Here is a 23,329-nt window from a genome sequence, read left to right as displayed (position 1 = left end):
CTGGACTTGGGTGGCTATTTCTTTTCCCATGTTAGGGAAGTTTTTGACTATAATCTCTTCAAATATTTTCTCATACCCTTTTTTTTTCTTTTCTTCTTCTGGGACCCCTATAATTCGAATGTTGGTTTGTTCAATATTGTTCCAGAGGTCTCTGAGACTGTCCTCAATCCTTTTCATTCTTTCGTCTTTATTCTGCTTTGTGGCAGTTATTTCCACCATCCTATTTTCCAGCTCACTTCTTTGTTCCTCTGCCTCAGTTATTCTACTATTGTTTCCTTCTAGTTTATTTTTCATTTCAGTTATTGTGTTGTTCATCACTGTTTGCTTGTTCTTTAGTTCTTCTTGGTCCTTGTTAAGCATTTCTTGTCTTTTCTCAATCCGTGTCTCCATTCTATTTCTGAGAATTTGGATCATCTTTACTACCATTACTCTGAATTCTTTTTCAGGTCGGTTGCTTATTTTCTCTTCATTTATTTGCTTTTGTAGGTTTTTACATTGCTCCATTGTCTGTAACAGATTTTTTGTTGTCTCATTTTTTTTGATGGGTGAGGCTGTGTTCTTTTCTTGCTGGCTGTTTGGCCTGAGGCTCCCAGCACTGGTGTATGCAGGCAGTTGAGTGGAACCATGTATTGGTGCTGAGATGAGGACCTCTGGGAGACCTCACACTGATTAATATTCCCTGGGACATGTAGTTCTCTCTTAGTCCAGAGGCCTGGACTCAGCACTCCCAACACAGGAGCTCAGGCCTGACCCCTGACCTGGGAACCAAGACCACACAAGCTGTGTGGTGTGACAAAAAAAAAGCAACAAACAGAAAGAGCAGAACAATAACAAATAATGAAAAATAAAATAAAATTAGAAAAATAAAATAAAATTAGAAAAATAAAAATATATTAGAAAAAATAACAATAAAAATGAAACAGCAAAACAAAATAGAACCACAACAACAAAAATATAAAATAAAATTAAATTTAAAATAAATAAAAAATTTTAAGTAAGAATAAAAATAAAAGATAAAAAAATAAGTAAAAAATTAAAAAAAATCCTGGTACCTCCTCTATCAGTATCCTTGCCCCCACAGTGAGCTACAGCCTACCCCCACTTCCCCACTAGGCCTCCAAGTCCTCTAGGTAGGTCTCTAGATTCTCTGTGTCATCCCTACCTCTTCATGTGCTCCTCTCACCAGTTTCTGTTTCTGGAGCTGACCCGGAGCATATATGCCTGTGTAGGCCAGCTGGGGTACAGGCCTCAACAGGCACACCCACAGGGGCCAATGCAGCAGGCAGAGGCCTTGGAAGGTGGCAGCACTCTGCCCACCTGGATCTGCTTGGTCAGAGTGGTCCTATCAGGGGTGGCGACTGCAGGGGCAGGCACAGTTGGAGGAGGTCTTGGAGGGGGTTGGTGCTTGGCCCACCTGGACCATGTGGCCAGAGGAGGCCCCTTCAGGTGGCACTTGGGCTGCCAGGACCCACTTGGCCAGTGGAGGCTTTGGTGTAGGTGGGGCTTAAGGCTGCAACCCACACAGCCCTCGGAGGCTTTGGTAGATATGGGGCTAGGCCCAGGACCCATGCATTTGGAGGGGGTCCATGCGCGGAGGCTCAGGCCTGGGACCAGAGTGTCCAGAAGACGCCTTGGCGGAAGGAGCTCAGGCCCAAGACCCCCATGGCCGGAGGGTGCCACAGGGTGTGGGGGGTTCAGGCCCAGGACCTCAACAGGCTTGCTGGGGCCTGAGAAACATGGGGAGATGCTGGCCGCATTCCCCTCCAATTCCCCAATCCCCTGAAGGTTCCTCTCTGTCCCCACTGATCCACTCGCCATGAGTGGGCCCCTCCGAGCATAGGAAGCTCCACCCTCTCCCAGCCCCCCTTCAGGGGTGCCAGTCTTGTCCAGCCTCCACCTTCCTTCCCCCACTCCTTCCATCCCACATCCTACCTGGTCAAGTGGGGATTCCTCCCATCCCCTTAGGTGTCCAAGGTCACCCACCAGCGCCTAGTACATGCCTTAGTTGTAAGGAGATGTGAACTCCATGTCCTCCTACTCCATCATCTTACTCCACCCCTGTAAGAATATTTTGGATACAAACACTTTATTGGATAAGTGTTTTGCAAATATTTTTTCTCAGTCTGTGGCTTGCCTTTTCATTCTCTTAAAAGTATCTTTTATAGAGAAGCTTTACATTTCACATAAATTATGCTTTTTGTTTTTGGATATAAAAATGTATCACTAAACTCAAGGTTTTTCTTTTTTTGGACATGCAACTTGTGGGATCTTAGTTCCCTGACCAGCGATTGAACCCATGCCCCTGGCAATGAATGTGTAGTGTCCTAACCCCCGGACCACCAGGGAATTCCCTAAACTCAAGGTTATATATATATTTTTTCCTATGTTTTCTTCTAGAGTTTTTATAGTTTTGCATTTTACTTTTCAGTCTATAATCCATTTTGAGTTGGCTTTGACTTACTGTCTAGCATCCTTTCATTTCCACCTGAAGGATTCCTTTCAGCATTTCTTGTAAAGCAGATCTAGTGGTAAAGAACTCCCTCAGATTTCATTTATCTAGGAGTGCATTAGTTTCTCCCTCATTTTTGATGGACAGTTTTGTCAAATATAGAATTATTGGTTAATATTTTTCTGTTTCAGCACTTTAAATATATCATCCCACTGCCTTGTGTTCTCCACAATTTTGCTAAGTAATCCAATAGTAGTCTTATAAAGAACGCCTTGTTCATGATGACTCACTTTATTCTTGATGCTTTCAAGATTCTCTTTGTCTTTGCCTTTTGACTGTTTAATTATAATGTGCCTCAGTGTGGGTCTTCTTGGGTTTATGCTGCTTAGAATTCATTAAGCTTGTTGGATTCATGTATTTTCTCAAATTTGGGAACACTTTGGTCATTATTTCTTCAAATAATTTCCATGTTTTTTCCTTTTTCTCTTCTCTTTATTGGACTCCTATGATGCATATATTGTTCCACTTGATATATCACATAAGTCATTTAGGCTCTGTTCTCTCTTCTTCATTCTTTCTTATTTTTGCACCTCACACCCAATAATTTCAAATGACCCATATTTAGTTTACTAATTCTTTCTTCTGCTTGATTGAACTTGATCTTGAACTCCTTTTGCAAATTTTTTGATTCAGTGATTGTATTTTTCAGCATCAACATTTCTGTTTGATTTCCATTTATAATTTATATGTCTGTTGATATTCATATTTATTCATATATTGCTTTCTTAATTTTCTTTAGTTCTTTGTGTTCTCCTTTAGCTGTTTGAGCACATTTAAGACAGTTCTTTAAAAGTTGAATCTAGTAAATTGATGCCTGTGTTTCTCCAGGGATAGTTTCTGCCACTTTACTTTCTACCCTTGAATGGGCCATATTTTCCTGTTTCATTGTATGTCTTGTGATTTCGTTGTTGAAAATTGAGCATTTGGAAAAACTGCCTCCCCTCCCTGTCTTTGCAGACTTGCTCTGGACCAGGGAAGTCCTTAACTAATCAGCAGGACATTTTTTGAGCCTTGGAATCAGCCCAAGACAAAGGTTCAATGTCTTCTTAGGGCTTTTCTGAGCAAAAGTCTTGCCTTGGCCTATGTGGTTTTTTTTGTTTGTTTTCTTTTGTTCTGATTTTTTTATCCTCTTTTATACAGAGCTCCTTTTAAATGTTGTTATTTCCCAAAGAGTCTCATCCTAGCTTATCCTTGGGACTTTAAATTCTCTGTTGTTTGTTTCCATTCATGTTCTCTTACTCTAGGTACTCAGAGTTATTTGTCTTTCTGCAGCATTTAAGAGCAGTGTCCACCTCTTTCAGCTGCATTTCTCCAGCTGAGCTTTAAGGTTGGCTAAAGAGAGAACATTCCTTCAGGCAGCTACCCAAACACGTTAGAACATTGCAAATAATGTCTTCTCTCTGCTTCCTAGAGACTTAGGGAGGGAATTTGGAACTAGGCTGCCACCTCCTACAGACCATGATGTGCCAGGGAAGGGGTGGGCAATGGTAAACAAAAGCATTATAAAATTTCCTATTTTGAATAAACTTTTTTCTTGATAGGGTGTTTGCTAGTTTGCTGTAAATATTTGACTGTTTTGAAAGTTGTCACAAGGTCATATTAACCAGCTTTTGATTACATTTTGATGTTTACATAGAAGAACAAGGTATTGTTCTTCTTCTGAGTCTACCATTTTTCTGATGTCACTATCAGACTTTGATCTATTTTTATAAATGTTACATGTCTATAAGACTGTGTTGAAATTTCCTACAAAGAAAATGGACATTATTTTTCCTTGTACAGTTCACCCTTAAACAATGGGGAGTTAATCCACATATAACTTGTTCTTGGCCCTCTATATCTAAGGTTCCTCTGCATTCACCGATTCAACCAACTATGGACTATGTAGTACTGTAGTATTTACTATTGAAAAATATCAGAGTGTAAATGGACCCATGCAGTTCAAACTCATGTTGTTCAAGAGCCAATTGTACTATCAATTTTTCTATGCATCTTTTGATGTTTTTTTTATACTGTAATAGGGTTTGCCAGAGAAACAGGGTTAATAGGGCATATATAAATATGTATTAGAAGAGTGTCCCAGAGAAAGGCTGTGGTGCTTCAACTGTCCATTTTTGCTAGGGACTGTATATCAGGCAGAACAATATGTAAAACAGGTCTGAATCTTTTCTTCCTCTGTTAACTGATTGTAAAAAACTTTCTTTGAGACCATAAGTGCAGGCTGGAAGAGAGCAGGCTGTGTAGCAGGGGTGGGGATTGTGGGCTTTTGGGCCACTTCTTCATGTAACTTACTTGTGCTTTCAGGCATGATTGGGACTGATAATGAATATACAACCATCATTTTGATAATGGAGTGTTGCTACACATACCAAACTTCATGGCGTGGTTGATCAGACAAAACCCAATTCATGATGGGTAGCTCTGGTCACATGGTAATTTGGTGGTCCATGGTAAAGCATTCAGTCTCTACTAAGGCCCAGTAGCAGGCCAACAGTTGTTTCTCAAAGAAAGGTAGTTAACTGTGGATGATGTCAGGACCTTGCTCCAAAATCCTAAAAGCCTGAGCTGTGAATACCTATAGAGGCCTACCAAAGCATTTTTTATCTACCACTGCCACTTCAAACACTAATGAATCTGGTGGATTATATGGCCCAAATAGCAGAGCAGCTTGAACAACATCCTGGACCTGCTACAGAACCACTTTTTTCTGGACCCGGTTCAAAATTAACAAATTTTGGGGAAGTCACCTGGTAAATGGGCCAGAGTAACACATCCGAACGAAGACTGTGTTGCCTCCTAAAACCAAGGAAGCCCACAAGGCATTGTGCCTCTTTTTTGGTTGTAATAATGGTCAGATGTAGCAACTTATCCTTCACCTTAGAAGAGACATGTTGATATGCCCCACATCACTGGACCCCTAGAAATTTCACTGAGGTAGAAGGGTCCTGAATTTAAGTCAGTTTTATTTACCACCCTCTGATATGAAAATGTCTTACCAATAAGTCTAGAATAGTTACTACTTTCACTCACTAGTTCCAATCAGCATAATGTGCTCAATATAAAGGACCAGTGTAATATATTGTGAGAGGAAAATGTGATCAAGATACCTGTGAATTATGACATAGGACTGCAGAGTTGATATACCCCTGAGGTAGGAGAGTGAAGGTATATTATTGGCCTTGCCAGCTTAAAAGCAAACTGATTCTGGTAGACCTTATGACAGAAATGGAAGAAAAGGCATTTGTTAGATCAATAGCTGCATACCAGGTACAAAGGATGTGTTAATTTGCTCGAACAATGAAACCACATCTGGTATAGCAGTTGCAATTGTCACCACCTGGTTAAGATTATGAGAATCTACTGTCATTCTCCAAGATCCATCTGTTTTCTGCACAGGCCAAATAGAAGAGTTGAATCAGAGAAGTAGTAAGAATCAACACCCCTGCATTTTCCAAGTCCTAGATGGTGGCACTAATCTCTGCAGTCCTTCCAGAGATGGTGGGCTTTTTTTTAATTAATTAATTTTTAAAAAAATATTTGGCCGTGTTGGGTCTTTGTTGCTGCACGTGGGCTTTCTATGGTTGCAGAGAGCTCGGGCTACTCTTCGTTGCAGTGTGTGGGCTTCTCATTGCAGTGGCTTCTCTTGTTGTGGAGCACTGGCTCTAGGCATGCAGACTTCAGTAGTTGTGGCTCACAGGTTCAGTAGCTGTAGTGCACAGGCTTAGTTGCTCCATGGCCTGTGGGATCTTCCCAGACCAGAGATCGAACCCATGTCCCCTGTATTGGAAGGAGGATTCTTAACCACTGTGCCACCAGGGAAGCCCAATGGTGGGCTTTTGATGTACTATTTTATTAGGTTCCAGCAGTTCTAATGGCTTCTACCTTGGCCTTTCCCACTATAATAGCCCTTATCCCACAGGTCAGGGAACCAGTATGGGATTCTGCCAGTTACTAAGCATATCTATTTCAATAGTGTATTCTGGAACTGGGAAAATAATGACAGGATGGACTCAGGGACCCACTGGAACCACTGTGAGACACATGAGAGCTAAATCTCTATTAATCACCTGATGTCCATAAGCCCAGACTCTGACTGGAGAGCTACAGTGACATTTTGAATCTCCTGCTATCAGTGCCAATTCAGAGTTAGTGTCAGTACTCCCTGAAAGGTCTGATTATTTCCTTTCTCCTATGTCCAGTTCAAATTCAAATTTGTTCTGGGTCTGTGAAATGACTCAAGTCTGGAAATTGATTGAGGGGCCATGACTCTCTGTTTTTATGATTTGAGTTACATTTTTGTTCCCTTTACCTAGATCCTTTCCACTTATACAGATCAAGTAAGACTTTACTAGGCTTTCCTATCTATTTCACTCCTAGGTACACCATGATTAGCCAGCCAATACCCTAGATCTGTGCAAGTCACTATTCTGATTGCTTCTTTGACTTTGTTGTCCATCACAGTAACCATATCCAACCCAATTTACCTTTGGTGGTTGAATACAGCCACTTAGCCCCTGCCATCTCAGGGTACAATTACTGCCATTGCATTTAAGTTTTCCATTGATTGGCTGTGGTTTGCTCTGTTAAGGTCTGACCTACAAAGAAAAGCAATCACTGAGATCTTCAAGGATATTGGAGCTCTCTTCACAAATTTATTTCTCAAAGTATTGGTGAAGTTAGTCATTTGGACCCTCTTAGTGTGGGTGAGTAGGTCTTAAATGACAACCCCACTCTAAGATCCCAAACTCCCTAAGCTGAAATCAAGCAGGACCCTGTGGGGTCCTCCTGGGTACAAATTCTTTCCATGTTCCCCATTTTTTGTTTGTAGGAAATAGGCTTCATTCAACCTCCTTGACCTTCCCTGATTTCCAAAGGTCAGATTCAAACAGTTGCTAATCAAGGAAGGGGGGGAATGCAGAAACAAAGGAGGAGCAGTCAATAAACAATAGTGAAGCCATTAAAGCAGGGTCCTGCTTCCTCTTCAAGGAATATACATAACAATATCTTTCAGTTCTTCCGTAGGAACTAAGTCCTCCCCCAGGTGGAAGATGGTAACTTCAGGCTGAGAACAAGATTCCTGGAGCACGGCCCTGTTATCTCATCACCAACCAAAAAGAAGAAAGTCTTCACACAGTGGAAGATAATGACTCTGAACCCCTCCCCAAATAATTCTCCCTTTAAAGTTTTTCATGGTTGAGAGAATCTTCTGAGTTGGTTTCTGGACATGAATCTGCCTTCTCCCCAAGTTTCTGGTCTCCAGAATAAAGCAACTTTCCTTTTCCAAACAACACTTGTCTCTCAAGTATTGGCTTTCAAGCAGCGAGCAGCCAAACCTGAGTTCAGTAACAAATCCGTATAAGTAAATTTGGACTCTTGCAATTGTATGTTCCTCCCTCCATAATGCCAGTTTCTTAGTATCAATTTCCACACATGTTCCCAGGATTTATGCCTGTATAAATTAGAAAATTCAAGGAGTTTTTATTGTTTGGTGTGTAGCACAGTTCATGGGTTACACTTTGTATCTCAGCTTCAGGAACTTGAATCTAGTTAAAGGTCTAGAAGCCAAGATGGGTAGTAGGGGTGTCTCTTAAGAAGAATCAGCATTGTCTTGCAGAACAACTGCCTCAGGGGAGGCAATTACATTTTCCTCAGGTAATTCAAGGTTAATCACCTCAGATGGAGGTGGAGAGGTCTCTCCCATTAGAGGTGGAAAGGCTGCTTCAAATGGGAGGTGGAACGGGGTGGGTTAGCCTCTTTTACGGCAAAGAAAACTCAACTGAATGTAGGGGATCAATATTCCAAACTTCATTAAGGTCTTCCCACACATTATCATCCACATTATTTTTCATTCAGCACCCTCATTTTAACAGTAGACACCCTGTGAATGTGGGAGTTCAACTTTTGTTGTAATTCAGTCAATCCCTAAATGAAGTTCTGCATTTGATTTTTAGCAATTTTAGCTCTACAACTACAGGAAATAAAGGCACACCTAGAAGTTCTTACGTCATTTATGCAGAGTTTGAGCTATCTGGACATCCCTTAGCCCAGCCAAGTTGGGATACATTTAATTAACCATCACAGTACCCACATAATTAAAATCGTAAGATTATCTTGGTGAACTGAATCTTTTATCATTATGTAATTAATCTCTCTTTTCCTAATGATGCTTTTTAAAAAAATATCTCTGTCATGTATTATAAAGAGGATACACAAAATTTTGTATTTTTATGATGTGTTGATTACCATTATTTTGTTCTCAACCTTCTGTGTCATTTTTTTTTTTTGGATGTGGTTTCCATGTATGAAATATAAAAATGGTTTTCATTATTTTTGTTATTATTATTACTAATGTTACGCAATCTGTAAATCATTATCTTTTAAATGATCAATTTAGTCTATTTATTGTAAATATTTGCAATTGTTTATACTATCTTAGTTTTTTATTTGAATTTGACTCAATGTGTTTTCATCTTTTTATTACTAATCACTCATACATACACTTTCACAAATAAACAAAAAAGCACAGATATCCATATCAGATATTCATGCCTTCTTCCTAACTGAAGATCAATGTTAGACATTGTCATACCCCTTGATCTCACAACAACCCATGCCCCTAATATCATGTCATTATTTTGTATTATTGACATTAGGTAATTAGGGATACAACATTTTTTCCCTTCTCTTTGTTATTAGCTATATTTTTTAGAAAACATTGTCAAGGTGTTTAATCCATGTTATCTTGCATATCTCTTTCTGCATCTCCTTTATGTATTTCTCCTATTATTTTATTAGCTCCTCCAAAACTGTTTTAAAATTGTGTCTTTTAATTGCAAACTGTCTGAGGCCTCTGTGCCTGTGTGTATTTTTTTTATTACACTCACATTTTCATGGTAATTTGGCTAGGTTTAAGCATTCTACCTACAAAACTATCTTCTTACATGGCTTTACAAAATATTATTCCATTGTCTTCTTTTTATCTAGTGCTGATTTTGAAAAGTCTGTTAAGCTGATTCTTGTGCCGTTTGTAAGTAATCTCTATTTGGAAGTTTTTTGGTTTTTCTCTTTGTCTTTTATATTCTTAAATTTATCTAATTATCTAGGAGATATTACTGTTGTTGTTTCTCCTATTTTTCTTTTTTAATGGGCTATTTTTCAGTATATTTTACTTACGAGCTATTAAATTTTCTAAAACATTTTTTTCCAACATATATATTTTTTTTCCATTTTAGTTTTTCTCTTTCTGGGACTCAGATTACAAAAAAACATACCAGTCAGAAAGCTTGGTCTCTGAAGATTAAACATCTGAGTTCACATCCTTGTTTTCCCATGTACTAGCAAATTACTTAATCACTTTGTACCTCAGTTCCTTTACTTAAATGAAAATGATGACAGTAGATCTGACCTCATAAGATTTTTGTACTGACTTTTCCTGGCCCATATTTAGCAGTTATATGTGTGTTTGCTACTGTTCTCCTAGCTTTTGCCTTTTGTTTGTTATGCATTTTCTATTTCTTCTGCCATTTTTGTTTCCCTCTGGAAATTTTGTCAGTCTGCTTTCCCAACTCTCTAATTCATTTTACATCCATAACTATTTCAACAATTATATTTTTCATGACTACAATTTCTACTTATTTATGAATTTTTGTTCTTGTTTCCTATTACTACAATTTTTCCTTATAATCTTCAGTATGTTATTAGGCTTATTAAATTTAAATATTCATGTTAAATAAATAATATGGTCTAATACCTCTGCCTTCTAGAATATTTATAATCCAATTATTTTTCTAAAATTGTTGTAATTTGTCAAAACAAGCAAACAAATATCCTATCAGAACTTCTCAGATTTCCATTTTGGCTTGTGACACTTGCATAAGTCTGAATGACAACACTTATCATATATCAAAGGCTGGCCAAACTCTGGTCTGTGTCAGCCACATGCTTCCTCTAGTGTTAAACTCAAAGAGAAGGAAGGAGTGAGTCCTTGAGTAAAGAGTTCTGAGTAGATAAACCTCTCATTATCATATCAGTTTTATATCCTCCTTCCAGGCAATTTTTAAAGACAGTACCTTGACTTTGGAACCTGAGGGAAAAATCAACATGTGGACTAGGTATGCCCTAGATCAGTAATCTGAAAACAAATACACAAACAAACAAATAAAACAGTGAGACAAATTCACCCCAGACCTAACCTGATTTTGTACGTGCCCTTATCTAAGAATTGTTTATACATTAAAAAAAAAGAAAAAGAAAATATATGTAGACATTTATGTGAATCCCAAAACCTAAAGTATTTGCTATCTGGCCCATTACAGAAAAAGTTTCCTAACTCCTGCTTTAGATTATAATAAAAATATCCTGAGAGTTTGGAGCAGGAACCGAGGAGTAAATGCTCAGGGCTAGTCAAACTCCTCCCTGGAACAGTTTTTGTACTGTCTTACCCACATGAACACCTGAGCTATGGGTTTCGAACTTTGCCACGGTGTGGCATAGTGAAGAAGCAGGTGTTGATTAACCTAAGGCAATGGCAAGAGATACTGAAGAGTGAAATTCAACTTTTTTTCTAATATATTCAACTTTACACCCACCATACACATACACCAAAAAATACACTCCCATGAATTCAAAATGATTTCCATTTTCTTAGGAAGTTTTTCACAATTGATATTTCTCTTCCCAGAAAAATTCTTACAACTATTTTGGTTATTTCTTCTGAGTTTCTCTTGAGGGATTGAAACAGTAGCTCACACAAATTCACCATCTTGAAAGGAATAGAATTGAGAATAGTGATTTTTTAAACTGTCTGAAGCCTTCTGTTTTTTTTTTTCTATAGCACTAAATGTAATTCAAACAGGTGCTTTTATCACAAACTAGAGATATTTTCCAGCTTGCTCTCAGTTACCAAGGAAAGGAATATTAGAGACATTCTTAGCACCCAGTTAAGGACTCCAACACCTGTATGCTTGGGTTCTGTCACTGTTCATCTGTGTGATCTTGGGCAAGTTACTTAAACAGTTATCTGTAAAATGGGAGTAATGATAGTAACTACTTCATTGGGTTGTCATAAATATTAAATAAATGAATATTTGTAAGGCACTAAAAATAGCACATGACATACTGTAGGCACTATTAAAATGTTTATTAAATAAGAATAAGGAAAATGTAAAAAAATATATAGGAGCCAGTATAGTTATCAGTATTATAGTACTACAGTATTGCATGTGCTTGAAGTGTATTTGCATTTCAATATAATGTTTATACAATATAATCTGGTACTTCAAGAGTTTTGATAAGACTATTTACATTGTGATAATCCAAATATTTACGATCTTATTCCTTCTTTTATTCTGTCTTCTTTGGGAAGTCAAAATCTGACTTCTGGTCTGCAAATATGAATATTCATAAAACACTGAATTTATGATCATGTCATATTTTTCATTGCACAAAATACATTATTTTGTGATTTCTAGTGTTCAAGAACATAATTCTTTACTAAAGTTTGGATTGTAATTTGTCAAAACAAACAAACAAATATCCTATCAGAACTTGGAAAGAGTGTTTAATATAATTGTTATTGATATTTCTTGAAGTAAGAAGGTTCAGAACAAAAGAGCTATTTGCAGATGTCCATAACATGGTTCTGATAACTTGTACTGTAGGGAAGGGAACATTTTCCCTTCTTCCTTTCTAGGTTTGTTGGCTGGCTTAATAATTAAATTAACATAAATCAGATAAATAAGAGAAAAACAAATTTAATCTCATACAGATGGCAGTCCCATAAAAATATAAGACTCAAAAAAATAACAAAAGCTCCAATTTTTAAAATATTTTTTTAGACAAAGAAACAATAGATGTGTGAAGAATTGATAAGACAAAGGGGTTTAGCTTTGAGTTAGTAATTAGTGAAGTAGCAAGATTTGTTTAATATAGGCTTCTTGGCCCTAAGTTCCTTATTTCTGGTTATAAAGAAGCCTTCTACCCTCCTGGTACAGGGAGGGTATCTTTCTTATGGGAAATTTATCTCCTGTTTTCCTGGGGACAAAAGAGGGTTAGAGTGTCCTTGCACTGGCTATTTCTCAAGTAACTTTAATTCAAAATGATCAGTATGCTAAAGTGGCATATTTTGGGAAAGCATACTCTACTCCTCTTTAGGACTGAAGTGGAAGTAATTTCTAAGCCTCTTTAAAAAATCTCTGCATAATCTCATTGTATGATCCTGTTTTCTGATAATAGTTTTTCTGTCTGTAATACTTATAAGTGTAGATATACTTGTATATCTAAAGGTGTTCAAGAAATCATATATTTAAAAATTTCCAAAAACTTATGATAATTTCCCAGTACTTACTACTTTGTACAGCAGGGACATATTTGGCTAATTCCTTTAAATAATAATTAAATAGCATACAGAATGTAAAGCCAAGAATTATGGTAAAATAAATAAACATAAGAAGCAATGATCATTCAATAGGGAATATAAAATATTATATTTCCTAAAAGTCTCTGATTACTTCTTGGAAGAATATAATCTTGGTTCCACAGGGACCATTGTGATTTAAAATCAAAAGAGAATATTTAATTTTGAAAAAGTAAAATCTGGAAATTTTGGATTTAGTAGCAAGACTCTATTTTATGACAAATGTGTCAATACATATCTTACAACAACAAAAAACAATAAAACTGGTGTTGATACTTTAGTATTTCGTTAACCTTGAAAATGTGTCTTTTCAGTACTCAGTATTTACAAGGTAGGATATATTCCAAAAGCGCTTTTTGATCTTTAATTAGTTAATCCTTATGACATTCTTGTGACATAGGTCAGTACTTCGAAGGGGAGAGGATTTATCTTTACAAAAGAACACTCTGAGGGTGCTCAATAGGAAACTATACAAGTTCAGATGGTGGGTGGCTAAAAATTATTAAATCATCGAGATAACATTGAAGCTAGCCATGCTCTTTTAGTGCTTTTTTTTCTTCTTAAATACTACATTTCTATCAAGACTATTAAAAGCAAAATAAAAACCAATTACTGTGAAGCCATTTGTTTCAAATTTAGAAAATTAAGAAAAACTAAGCAAAGCCTGTGAGTTAAAGTAATCTGGTCTTGAATCCATACTCCATCCCTTTCTCAAATATACTAACAAGGACACAATATTTAACTTCTCTGACTGATAGTCATTTCTGATTTTTAAAGTTAGTTAATATTGTATATTTCTAGGAGTATAGAGAGACTGGATGAAATTATATCTGAAGTAAGTAAAACATACTTAGCACTCGATAACTGTTAGCTATTATTTCTGTTGGATTGATGATATGAAAAAATGATAAAGAAGAAGAGGAGAAGAGGAGGAGAATTGTGCCACAAATACAATTTATGTTTACTTGGTTTAAACCTTTAACTGTTAAATTTGAGCTTTCATAAACTTCAGATGTTTACAAAAGAATAATGTCTATAATAAGCATTGAAGTCAACAACACATAAACTTCTGTGATACCCTGGAGTTGTATCTATACTGATAGAGAGAGAGGAACTATAAGTCAATGCCTGGTAACAGATGATATAGTGAGAAAATCCCACCTCATAAGCACAATCTTCTTAGGGCATAGTGGAGATCAGGAATGAGGCACTCTGTGCATTTTAAAAATTATATAGATGCAAGGAAAGAAGGATAACCAAGACATCTTCAAGAAGGACAAAATTGGGAATATGCTCTACCAGAAATAATATTTGTTTAAAATCAGATCATTAGGACAGCATGGAACTAGCCAGAAAGACAAACCAACGCACCAAATAAGAAAACTCAGAAATAGACCAAGCATATACATAAACTTTACATATGACAGAGCCGACATGGCAGATGAGCACTAAATGCACTATTTGACAAATGCTGCTAGACAAATGGTCATCTATTTTGAAAAATAAAATCAGTTATTTACCTGAAGCCAAATACAGATACCAATTCCAGATGGAATAATGACTTACATCTATGAAACTAAATTTTAAAGCTTTTAAAAGAAAAACAAAAGTACCTGTATGACCTTGTGATGAAGAAAGTTTCATAAACAAGACACCAAAAGGACTAACCATAAGAGAAAATTTAAGTAAATTGTGTCTTAAAATTAAAATACCAAAATAAAAAATAAAGTGACAGCCAGAAAGTATATATTTCCAACAAATTATGAGCCACAAGATTATATTAGTATTAATAATTTGTGTAAATTATTTTTCTAATTGACTCAGAAATTTAGCACTAACTGGTCTTAAACCTCCTTTTGACTCTCTACATTCTGTTCTCTACATAGCAACCTGAATAGTATTTTAAATATATGTCAGGTCATGTTACACTTCCAGTAAAACTGCAATTACTAATCATTTCAGTCAGAGTAAATGCCAAAGTCCTGTTCTCAAAACTCATCTACTACTACTCTCCCTCTTGCTCACTTTGACTCTGGCCATACTGGCATCCTTGCTCTTCCTTGAATATGTCAGGTACACACTGCCCTCTAGGATCCTTTCCTGACTTTTTACTGTGACTGAAACTTTTCCCTATCAGGTATTCTCATGAAATTTATTTTCTGTAGGTCATTGGTCAAATAATCCCTACTTAATGCAATGTACCCTGACCACCCTATTTAAAATTGTACTCATTCCCTTTCTGGGCACATCCACCTTACCTTGCTCTTTTTTTTTATACAACTGTTTATTTGCTAGGATTGTCATAACAAAATACCTTAGATTGGATGGCTTAAACAACAGAAATTTATTTTCTCACAGTTCTGGATGCTGGAAGTCCAATATCAAAGTGTCAGCAAGTGTGGTTTCTCCTGAAGCCTCTCTCCTTGGCTTCCAAATGGCTACTTCTTGCTGGCCATTTGTCTTTGCACATGTACTCTTGGTGTCTCTAGGTATGTCCTAATCTCCTCTTTTTATATGGACACCAGTCAAATTGGATTAGGGTCATTTTAATTACTCCTTTAAAAGCCCTTTCTCCATATACAGGCATATTCTGAGGTAATGGGAGTTAAGACTTCAACATATAAATTTGAGGAGGCACACAACCAGTCTATGACACACACTTATCATTTTACAACATAAAATGTATTCATTATTTAAACAGTTTTTGTATTTTACTCCTCAGAATAACAGCAATATTGTTATTTTTATCCTGTTTTGTTCCCTGAAGGATCCTAAGTACCTATTTTAATGCCTGGCATGTAATTGGTACACAATAAATAGTTTTTGAATGAATAAAATAAATTTTTGTATCGTAAATAAAAGGTAATCAACCAAATATTCATAGATAGGTTAATGGATAAATATATTGTGCTATGATCAAGCAATACAATTATTCCTAATTTTTAGCATATGACTCTCCTGGAGATCCTGTTAAATGCAAGTTCTAATTCAGGAATTCTGTAGTGCAGCCCAAGAGTCTGCATTTCTGACAAACTTCCAGGTGATTCCAATGCTGTTGTTCAGGGAATGACAGGAAGACATTGTGTAGCTAGTTTATACACAAGGAAGGTGAATGAATCTCAACAATTTTAGAATGAAATGAAACTTTAAGTGAAACGATAAAGTTACAAAAGAATATATATAGTATGACTCTATTTATGAAACTAAATTAAGCAAAATGAAACAATATATGGTATAAGGATGAATTTATATGTGGAAAAACTATAAAGAAAAGCAATGAATAATACAAAATTTACAGTAATGTTATAGCAGAGGGTTGTCAACTACAAATTGACACTTGTCATGGGCATTTGCCATCTACCTCTACAAGGATTAAATCAGTTGCTGCTGCAGCTGCTGACCTTCAACACCTCCTTAAAGGAATTCAGGGTGGAGATCAGGAATGAGGCACTCTGTGCTCTGGAAAAACTGGCAGAGCAGGTCTTCAGATAGTTAGATATTTTCAGGAGCTGATTTTACGAACCCAATTCTTGTATCCCTTATATCTAGAAAAGCACTAAATTCCTTCATGGTGAAGTCTGCTCCTCATGACTAGCAGTAACCCTCATCAGATCTTCTGCAAAAATATGTGCTTGATTGCATGTACTCCCTCTTCACCAAAATCATATATATTGACCTACCCCCCAACTCATTGGAGCAGTTTTTCAGAGCTATCTGAAATGCTTTCTCCTATGCTATAGTCCTCATTTTGCCCCAAATAAAAATGAACGTTAGACATTTTTTTTTTAAGTCAGTAAGGTGCAGAAAGGGGATCAGTTTGGGAGGGACATCCAGGGATTTTTAGATTTACTAGTTCATCTAATATTTTGCTCATTGATAAGTAATTTTTTATTTGTGCTTTTAAAAATCGTTGCATATATAATGAGCACTTCTGTGTGTCTGGGACATGTTTTACAAAGAAAAGAGGAAGCAGTAATAAGAGGTCAAAGAGAAGAAGAGAGAACTAAAAAGAGAATGAACGCACAGAAACAAAATATCTTGCCCTTGTGTTCCAAACATTAATCAGACTCTAATCAATGCTGTGTCACAGAGAGAAATTAGAATTAGTTTCTGCCCATAAGTAGCTCTTGGCCTAGTGGAGAAAAATTTTGAAAACATGTGAAAAAAGAAGCAATGTCTCTGTATTTTCTAACAAAGATTAAAATGGCACATAAATTTTTCATAGAAAAATAAACTCAGATTTTTCCTTTTAAAAATTTGCATCATAAATTATTTTTGACTGCTCACACACTGGCTTTAACTCCTTTCAGTCATGGTTACTGTAGGTGGTGTAAATATCTTGTGACTGGTATGCAGTAGAGATATCTTAAAGTACCTAGTTAAAAAACACACTTTTAACATTAAAATATTAAAAGTTAGCTTTAATATCTTTCTGTATTTTTGTGATTTGGCTTCTCAGGTATCCTTGTGGCTTTTAAAAACATTTGATGTTGGAAATGCCATTTACAGGACCCCTTAGGGAAGCTTATGAACATGAGAAATTGGCAGAGAGAAATAACACTATACCCCTGAAGTTATTTCTTTAATTTAAACCATTTCAAAACATGAATTTTGTCATTAAACAAAACTCACTATCTGTTCCCAAACATTACATTAGTTAGACAGGAAGAGTGTAATACAAGCTTTCATAGCATTTACAATTCAGGAAAACTTTTCTTGGAGTAATGTAGTATATTTAGATGGACATTGATTGGATGATTGTCTTCATAAAAGATGCAGCCATAAATGGGGCATTTTCAGTGCATAAAAGTGATTAATATGGGCCTTGAAAGAGCTTCTGTACTGTGTACTGATTCAGTAGCTTCACTCACAGGAAGAGTAGAATTTGGGGGTTTGCAGATAACATGTTGGCTTCATTTCTCTAACTCTTTAAAAGGCACATATTTTGCATTGTCAAATAAAAAAATGCAGACTGAATAAGGAGAGACTTTTATTCAAAAAGATTATTGAAAGGTGGGGGGAACTACTGTGATAGGGATGATGTTGTGACTGTAAGATCTGCAAACTCATGAGTCAGGCAGAAAGATTTCTTTTTATAAAGAGTAAACAAGGTTAAAATTAACTCGGTGTAGATCAAGTGGTAAGAAAGTGTGGCATGACTGGATAATAGATGAGAAAATATTGCACATGAGGACAGACTCTTTTCAAGAGGGACTTTGGGACTTCCCTGGTTGGGCGGTGGTTAAGAATCTGCCTGCCATTGCAGAGGACATGGGTTCGATCCCTACTTTGGGAAGAGCCCACATGCTGTGGAGTAACTAATCCCCGTGCGCCATGACTCCTGAGCCTGTGCACATAGAGCCCGTGCTCCACAACAAGAGAAGTCACCACAATGAGAGGCCCACACACTGCAATGAAGAGTAGCTCCGACTCGCCACAACTAAAGAAAGCCTGCACACAGCAACAAAGATCCAATGCAGCCAAAAAAAAAACAAAAAACAAAAAGAGGGGCTTTATGCTGGCTAAGGCTGAATATCGGCCAATGTGCAAGGGCCTGAAAGAAAGTGAAGGAGAGAATATTAACCAAAGATTAGGTAAAAAAATATTTTGTTTTGATTGATCTGTATAGATAATACAGCTCAGCTAATCATTATTTAAGAGGCAAAGAAGAGGAGTTTGAGGGTCTGAGTCTACCCTTGCCATAGGATGAACAAGGAGCATCCCTGAGTTTTATCTAAGTTATATGGGTAAGGGTGGTTCTTTGCAGTAAGCCATTTTCCAAAACAAAATTTGGTGGTGGGATTCCTTTAACCTTCATTGTTTTCCAGGAGCACTGAGGCTATGGTAAAGTTCTACAATGTCAACATTAATAGAAGAATCCTTCAAAACAATGGCCTGACTTTTAAGCTATTGTAAAGAAGACCCAGTTAAGTTAAATAACTTGGGTAAGGTCAAAAAGCAAGTTAACAACAGAGTAAACCCAGGTCAGAATTCATCTCTTCCTCTGGTATGCAGTTCTGCCAAGGAGGATCAAGATTTTGAGGGGCTTGAAATTAATACATTTTTATGGTCCAGTTTAAGAAAAAGAATACAAAATGACTTAAAAAAATTAGATATGAAAGTAACTACTTGTATAGGTTGAGAAAAAAAGATAAGAAATTACAAATTTTAAAAAAGCTGCAAATACCACAAACGTCACAAAATTCAGAAAAAAAACACAGTATTTGATTGGCTCTTCCTATAGAAATAATTTAATGATAATATTTTCTATACAGAGATTAGAAACACAAATCAGTCTTCTGCTAGTATGGTTGGTAAAAATTAATTGTACATTACTGAGACTTTATAACATTATTTCAGCTTCAAGACTTACTTTTGATAACACCAAGTAAACTTTTAGGATCATTGTCAATTTCGGTGAAACTTCTATTGAAGTCTTTTAATTTTCATTGTACTGTTACAAATTTATATTATTGTCAAATAGTATATATATGATGTCAAATATTATTTTATACAAAAAGAGCAAGAAATATATCTTTATCCATTAAGTTTATGTGATTTCCTCCTCCATTTTAATTAAGGAGACAAAAGACCTGTATGCATAAAACTATAAGACACTGATGAAATAAATTAAAGATGATGCAGACAGATGGAGAGATATACAATGCTCTTGGATTGGAAGAATCAACGTTGTGAAAATGACTATACTACCCAAAGCAATCTACAGATTCAATGCAATCTCTATCAAACAACCAATGGCATTTTTCACAGAAATAGAACAAAAAATTTCACAATTTGTATGGAAACACAAAAGACCCCGAATAACCAAAGCAATCTTGAGAAAGAAAAACAAGGCTGGAGGAATCAGTCTCCCTGACTTCAGAATATAATACAAAGATACAGTAATCAAGAGAGTATGGTACTGGCACAAAAACAGAAATATAGATCAGTGGAACAGGATAGAAAGCCCAGAGATAAACTCATATACATATGGTCACCTTATTTTTAATAAAGGAGGCAAGAATATACAATGGAGAAAAGACACCCTTTTCAATGAGTGGTGCTGGGAAAACTGGACAGCTACATGTAAAAGAATGAAATTAGAACACTCCCTAACACCATACACAAAAATAAACTCAAAATGGCTTAAAGACCTAAATGTAAGACCAGACACTATCAAACTTAGAGGAAAGCATAGGCAGAACACTCTGACATATATCACAGCAAGATCCTTTATGACCCACTTCCTAGAGAAATGGAAATAAAAACAAAAATAAACAAATGGGACCTAATGAAACTTAAAAGCTTTTGCACAGCAAAGGAAACCATAAACAAGGTGAAAAGACAATCCTCAAAATGGGAGAAAATATTTGCAAATGAAGCAACTGACAAATGATTAATCTCCAAAATTTAAAATCAGCTCATGCAGATCAATATCAAAAAAAACAAACAACCCAATTGAAAAATGGGCAGAAGACCTAAAGAGACATTCCTCCAAAAAGACATACAGATTGCCAACAAACACATGAAAGAATGCTCAACAACACTATTCATTAGAGAAATGCAAATCAAAACTACAATGAAGTATCACCACACACCAGTCAGGATGGCCATCAGCAAAAAATCTACAAACAATAAATGCTGGAGAGGGTGTGGAGAAAAGGAAACACTCTTGCACTGTTGCTGGGAATGTAAATTGATACAGCCGCTATGGAGAACAATATGGAGGTGCCTGAAAAAACTAATAATATAACTACCATACGACCCAGCAATCCCAGTACTGGGCATATACCCTGAGAAAACCGTAATTCAAAAAGATTCATGTGCCACAATGTTCATTGCAGCTCTATATACAATAGCCAGGGCGTGGAAGCAACCTAATGGATATTGACAGATGAATGGATAAAGAAGATGTGACACATATATTCAATGGAATATTACTCAGCCATAATAAAAAACACAATTGAGTTATTTGTAATGAGGTGCATGGACCTAGAATCTGTCATACAGAGTGAAGTAAGTCAGAAAGAGAAAAACAAGTACCATATGCTAGCACATATATATGGAAACTAAAAAAAAAACACAGAAAACAACAAAAAAAAACACAAAAAACTGTTATGAAGAACATAGTGTTAGAGCAGGAATAAAGATGCCGATGTAGAGAATGCACTTGAGGACACGGGGAGGGGGAAGGGTAAGCTGGGATGAAGTGAGAGAGTGGCATTGACTTATATATACTACCAAATGTAAAATAGATAACTAGTGGGAAGCACCCACATAGCACAGGGAGATCAGCTCAGTGCTTTGTGACCCCCTAGAGGTGTGGGATATGGAGGCTGGGAGGAAGATGTAAGAGGGAGGTGATATGGTGATATATGTATATGTGTAGCTGATTCAGTTTGTTATAAACCAGAAACTAACACACCATCATAACACAATTATACTCCAATAAAAATATTAAAAAATAAAACATCTACAACAAAAAAAAATCCGAAAACTTTATTACTTACAGTCAAAATTTACCTTTTCCTGAGATTTTTTATGCTCATCTTGCCATTTTATCTGGGACCAACAGAGTTCATGCAGGCAAGATACCTCAGATACAAAAAGGCTTGATTAAGTACATTGGAATTCATCAAACATGTGACATCACACATATTCTTGCATTTCACTAGTTTTCTTACTCCACTACTCCTACACTTTCAGTGCTGTAGGGTATGTTCATATAACTGTAGAACACCTTGGTCTGCTATGACACCAGGTGCATTGGCTCACTGTACGTAGATATATTCTGAAAGCCATTCTTGTATTAGGACAGTTGGTAACAATTTAACCATGCATGAAAATGACCTCGAATCTCAGAAATAAGTCCTATTAAATCTAAACTATACCAATTCAACTATCCTTAGAAGATTCCCAAGCTGTCCATGTTCACTCCCGTGCCAGCCACATGGCGGTAAGTGTGATGGAAGGCAAGTGGAAGTGGAAAAATACAGAGATATTAACAAACTAAAGTTATAATGCTTGTTTGTTTGTTGCAAATTTCACAAAAATTTATGACCATATGAATATATTACTCCAGCCCTCGTCAAGTTTTTAGAATGGCCCTACACATGTGAGAGGCCCTGAAGGTTAAGCTTTGTTAGCCTCACAATTGATTTGTCTTTGCACTCTGCCTTCCTGCCATCCTGACATCTGAATTTTTTCCCGCATATAGATAACACTGTTCTTTTTTCCTTTGAACTTTAAAGATTGTCCTGAAGAATGGTTATAATGACTATAACATATTCATATTAGATTTATCATATTGGAAGAGTAGGTAACTATTTACCTGGAGTGATTTTAAGGATGCTGGAAGAAACTTTGATCCTTCCTATTTCTGTTCTTCTCATAGAATCTCCATAAGCTTTCAAAATGTTTACACTTTCACCTAAAATATTATCCTTTTGGGTAAAGAAAGTTCAAATTACAAGTATTCCTTGCAAAGAAACATAAAGACAAATTCTGAGTTTGAAATCATTTTATTAGATTGCTTTATTTCTAACATGTACTTTAAAGTCGTGAGAGTTTTGATTGAGGAGGATCAAGGAAGATGTAGGTATGGAAATGAAGCTCTGGTTCCAAAAAGCAAGCCTAAGTGCATTACTGCAATGGAGAATGCTTTTCCCAGGCCAAGTACAGATTGAGGTATTCACAATGAGAATAGTTTTTGTGACTCAGTCTCAAAGATTTGAACTTATAGGCAACACAATATTTACAAAAAGGACAATGGATATAGCACCTTGTCAGATTACCTTAAAGAGTTACTGAGTAATTTACTCTGTGGCCAATGAAATAACTTGCATTTTCATATTTGATTAGTGTATAGATAATCATGCTTCCAGTAATTATCTGTAGCTTTTTAAAAATGCAATTTACTAGTAAAAGTTATCTGAACATTGGAGAATCAAATTAGAGGTCTTTCTTCTCAAATTCCCACTTCTCAAATTATAATAGGAATATATACCCTATTATATATATATATATAATATATATATAAGGTATATATAAGATATAATATATATAAGGTTCCTCACTCTGTGGTGATATTTTAAAGTCTTAGAAAGAGCCAATTGTTCTTGAAAATATCATGAAGTAGAAGCATTTACTCTTTTTAATTAGGGCCAGTTCTCCAGACCTGACCCAGTCCAAACATGTGCAGATTTATATAATGTCTGCAACTTTAGCAAAGTGCCATCCAGATAAATTGAATGGACCCACAATTTTGTTCTAACTTCCATCTGCAGTTTCCTTTTTTACAGTTTTAGCAGAAATCTAAAAATAACGAGCTCTACATTAGAGGAACTTACATACTGTAAGAGATTGTTTTTAAAGTTCCCTTTGGTGCATCATTTTGTATCTTTGCT

Source organism: Phocoena phocoena, chromosome X (genome assembly GCF_963924675.1).
Source record: "Phocoena phocoena chromosome X, mPhoPho1.1, whole genome shotgun sequence".
Lineage (NCBI taxonomy): Eukaryota > Metazoa > Chordata > Mammalia > Artiodactyla > Phocoenidae > Phocoena > Phocoena phocoena.
Note: the sequence above shows the minus strand (reverse complement) of the source record.